Genomic DNA, 5,544 nt, shown 5'->3' with positions numbered 1-5,544 from the left:
CACTACAAAACAAATAGGTTGAAAATCACACATTTCTGAAATAATAATAATCATCAAACGTTATTTGTCCTATAGGGACATCAACACATATTATATTCACAATACGTACATAAAAACATGGATAAAGAAGACATAAATACAGAATTTAGTTATTTCAATAGGAACTAATTACTTCACACATAAGTGATTCCTTAATGTTTAGCAATAGATGGCCTATACCACACATATTAATACTGGAAAATATAAATAGTGGTACCCACCTTGTTTTTTTAGTCAAAATGCTAAGGAATTAAAATATTGTATAATTACATTCCATTCATTCCTGTGTAATCTGGAATCTACCACCTGATGGCAGCAGTGAGTTTTTACCATTACATTCCCTTCTTAGGTTTCTGGTATGAAATGATGCCTTTGTTTTACTGTGAACATACTATGAAATCTATTAATATGTTAATACTTGTGCGAGCATTTCATTGATACGACATCATAAATATACATTAAGCATTGATTTGCTAAATAAAGAGAAAATATGCAGTATAATGTTATCACAGTGAATGCCATATATTTTATTATGTAGCAGGTTTACTAATTAAAAAACCCTGTGCCAGGGTTTTGGGAGTTTTAAATTCTGAGTTCAAGTCTCCTGTATAGAGTCATAGAAGTAGAGCGTAGTCATGCTGGCCTTTCCCCTCCGAACCACCTATGTGACAGAAAAGAACCTAATCATGAGCATATTGGGGCATATTTACTAAGGGTCGCAGATCACACTTTTGTCGGACTTTCAAACTTTTCAGGTTTTGCACGGCTGTGACCGGTATTTAACAGATGCTTGTGTCGCATGCGATCAGATTTTGGTGCAGCTGCTATGGCTTCCATGCTATCGAAATCAGGGGTGGGCCGTTGGACGATCTGGCAATGCGCTTTCTGTTAACTCCCCCCGATGGGTAAGTAAATGTGCCCCATTGAGTGCTACATACTGGAATCAGTGGAAAGCACCTATTATAGGATGCAAACACTTGGAGTTGGTGTAGGATGTGAAAAACGTTCTCTAAAGTTATCTTCCAAAAATGTATCATCTGCCCATTAGAAGGATGCATGTACACAGAGTGGTAATCTTTTTGAGTTATCCAGTCACTTCTGGCCCTCATCTGACCAGCAATAAGATCCTTACCTGACATGTAGGCTTATGTGTGGACATGAAGTCAATTTAGTTCCATAGAAATGAATTGTGAAACTGATTAATTTTTCACATATAAGAAGATCACATAACACAAAACACGACCAGAAGAAACACTTGATGCCGTGTAAACTGAGCCTTAGTATCTCCATATACTGAGAGACGAAAATATATAACATCTTTCTACAAGGCTATATGAGTGTTTTTGTGCTATATATTTGACTTTATATATGAATGTTTGTTTTTGTTGTATGAGTTATAATTTATTTTAGTGACATTTTACGAGTTATAGTTTATTTTTTTATCACTTCATGTCTCCTTTTTCCCCTATGGCCCACAATTAAAATAAAAATGTAAGTGTACTTACACCGCTTTAAGTTCAATGACCTTCCATGGAGGGTTTGAAGTGCCACACAACAACTGTAACCAGTCCTATTAATTGTGATCTTTGATCCATAAGTATAACATTTTTAAGTTTGCAGCAAAGTAGTACTTGTTTTATGATTTAACTGGGTCATTGTGGACTTGAGGTAAAGGAAGGTCACATAGACGTCTGGCATATTACCCAGGTTAACTTGCCATTTAATGTTCTCTTTTAAGCTCCTCTTTTTAGTCCAAGTGCTGATCATAAAGCCTCATGTTCGCTTTTTACATTGGTCCTTTATGAAAATGTCTCCTGTAGAGATGTGTTTAATATAATGCATATAGGTTACATTATTGTGAAAGTGTGACGTCTATGCATGTGGTACGTCTTTGCTTCTTTTACAGCGTTACGAATGACTCAAATCCACTGTACAATATCTGCAATATATTCAAGTGAAAGGAGGTCAGACATTTTCTTGATATAGAAAATCAACTTTCCTATATACTGAATACAAATGAGGAACGTGATAAATGGAGAATGCTAAAATTACCTTTGAAGTGGTCTCTGGTTCACTGTTATAAATCAGAGCTAAATTATAGTGGATCAGTGAACTGTCAGAGTGATAGAAATAAACACATTCATCCTTTAGCTTTACAGGAGCATTTGCCCACTCTGGAACATAATTTGTCATTTCTTCCAGCTGGAGAAGATTTGCTCAAGGAGGGAGCCTATCACTATGGTGCAGCTGTCTTTAGACTCAGATTTTCACATGGCTTAACTGCATCAGATTAGCTGAAAAATACAAAGGATAGCATCCTTAAAGTGATTGTTTTCTTCGGCTCCAAAGGTTCTGGATTTTGTGAAATTGCACATGGTTATCCTCGTAATGATTTTATAATAGCTGTAGGTGTATATACTCTGAAAAGCTCTAAATGCTAATTTAAAGTGGGTTTCCAGGTTTGTGATATTGATGACCTATCCATAGGATAGGAGATCAATATCAGATCAGTGGGTATCTGACAGGCGGGACCCCCACCAATCACTCGATTTTGTCAGCCTCTGGCACTGGAATGAACACAGAGAATACATCTCCGTTCACTAAGTAGTGGCCGACCCCAAGAACTGCTGCTGAGCTTCTATTCAAAGGACTGGAGAATAAACAGTACCCATGTTATTATGGAACTAAAGTTTAGAAGACGGAAAAGGTAGAAACAGAAAAAACGTGGCATTCATTATTATAATAACGTATCATTTGTTTGAGCATAAGAGAATTCCTTGATCCTGCTGTTTTCTCTCTCCCAAAGTTTATTTTCAATCTCTTACCAAGTGTAACTCTATTAGTACTTTAGTATCAACCTAGGTTGCCATTTTGGATTTACGTTGCCATATTGAAGCCACTTTAATAAGCTTGTTAGGAACTAATTATATTAAATTAAGATATGGGGGCTGATCTTTGACATCAGAGCGAAGGTTCTAGGAAAAGTCTTACCTGCATTTGTCTAAAACACATAGCTTAGGACGGATGTTCCTTGCTTATCACATCTTGGAATCTGGTCATCTCTTGGGTGGGGTACCATCAGAGCAGAGTGTCTTAGATGGAAATTATGTAAAAAAATAATAATATAAAAATAAGGGGGCAACTACCTTAGATTTTGTGTCAGCTCATTTCTACTTGGGACCTCTTGCTGTGGAAGCTGATCCATGGTTCTGAAGGAAATAGGATCCATGGCTAACGCAGAGTGTTTATGACTGCTGTGCTTTATGAATATATCAGCCATGTGTCTCCTTGATGAATCAGTGTAGTATGCACGCTGGGTAGGGGAGTAGACATTCCATCAACTCCCACTAAGATCTAGTTGGTAGTCATGTAAGAGTAGTCGTATCTGAGGGATATAGGATAGCCTGAGTCTCGAAATCATACATGGAGTGAGTAAGCTTAACTCAGATAAAGTCATTAAAGAGTGTTGCCTTAGAATACCCAATTCTGTGTTCTGTGTACGTCCTTTAGGGCATTAATCTGAGAGCTCCAAATCTGAATCCCTGCCCAGTCAGTGACATGTATCTCCTGACCTGTCCCTGATTGTCAAAACACTGAGCTGAAATAAGGACATGCTTTTATATTGGTAAGTGCAACCTTTTTCGCTATTCCTGAATTGAGACTATGGTATACGTTTTGGGTTGCAGTTGGGGACTCTAAACGGTTCTCCATCTCTGCTATTAGGCATTTGAATATGCACTGCCTCAATTTTGACGCGCCAGACAGTATAAATGCTGCACAGCAGTACAAATTGCAACAGTTAACACAGCAGTCATTCAGATGAGCAAATGACAAAGGACGGGTCCGAAAAGTTTGTCTGAAATCAATGGTGGCCAGAACTTTATGGGGCTAGTACTTAAAATAACATAAAATTAAAAAATGTACAAAAATGAAATTAAAACCATATAAAATAACTACTGCAGAAGTAGTTTTTCTCACTGCACTACTGTATAAGACGCTATGGCTATCCAGACGTAGTTATTCTCACTGCGGTAGAAGACTATTAGGGCAATTGCCCTGCCAAAAAATGGGCAAAGAAAATTAAATTAATAACATAAAATTATTATGTAAGGAAATAAATAATAAAACAAATAAAATGATATAATTATTTTGAAACAGTTGTCAGAGGTACATAAGAAGAAGTTGGATGTGTATGTGTAAAGGGAAGAAACAGAGGAACAAGAGGTAGCCAACACTTTAACAACTCACTAAGGCACTGAAACATCCCAGTCCAGTGGGTTCCACGTCTGGTTCATCTTAATGAAAGTAAGGATGTGGGTAGGAGGAAACTCTTGGCGGTACTTAAACATGCACTGATATGATGCAGGCTGTAGGGAAGGCCAGCATCTCCCAGGCATAGGAGCAGGCTCTGGCTATTTGTCCAATTTACCAACCCTGAAAAACAATGGGGAGGACCCATTGTTCAGGACCAGGAGACCAGGACAGATACTCTTCCAAAATTTGAGTTACCTCCTGGTACTACAGCATATCGAATAGTGATGGATGTTGTGTTTCACATTGTGGCAATTCTAATTGTCTCTTCTGAGGTGGTGTTGGTGCCCCTGCTGTGTTGGCAACATCTTACTTCTCCTTCTCTTCCTTGTGCTGCCAGTGAACCTCAATATCAGATGGAAACTTTGCCAGTAGTGCCTCCACCTGAGTGTGTTTGTATTCCCTCATGCTCCCATGCTCCACTGACCTTTAGGAGTGAATGGGGTGGTAGGAATACTGCAATTAGCTAGGCCAGTGGCTGCCACACAATATCAGACTCTCCCTGTGTGCCAGTTCACAGTCGCACCTGATGTGACTGCAATCGCTGCATTCCTGCTGGCACCGCACTATAGGATGCTATGCGTACACAGATTCAGTTACAGAAACTGGCACCACACTATAGGGTGCTTTGCATACACAGATTGAGTTACAGTCACTGGCACTGAACAATAGGATGTTACGTGTATACAGATTCAGTTGCAGTCAGTGGCACTATAGGATGCTATGTGTATACAGATTCAATTACAGACATGGGTACTGCACTATAGGATGCTATCCATATATAGATGCATTTATACACACTAACACCTTGCTATAAGATGCTGTGCATAGGCTGATTCAATGACAGACTCTGGGGCTACAGTATGGAATGCTGTGCTTATACAGATGCAGTTACAAACATTGACACCACACTATTGGATGCTATGCGTATACTGGCACCACACTATAAGATACTTTTCATATAAAGATGCATGCACAGACACTGGTACTGCACTGTAGGATGGTATGCATATAGAGATACTGCCATCTGTATGTAGCATGTGTAGTCGCCGCCCTGAAAATTATTTAAAATTTCTAGCTGTACCTCCGAACCATCTCCTCTCCCTACCTAGCTGCCTTGAAAAGAGCTATAGAAGTTCTTTTAGGCCTGTCCATCTCCAGCCTCTCCATCGCTCCGTCTGCTGCCGGTAATGG

The sequence above is a fragment of the Engystomops pustulosus genome, chromosome 2 (assembly GCF_040894005.1).
Source record: "Engystomops pustulosus chromosome 2, aEngPut4.maternal, whole genome shotgun sequence".
Classification (NCBI taxonomy): domain Eukaryota; kingdom Metazoa; phylum Chordata; class Amphibia; order Anura; family Leptodactylidae; genus Engystomops; species Engystomops pustulosus.
This window is presented reverse-complemented; position numbering follows the sequence as displayed.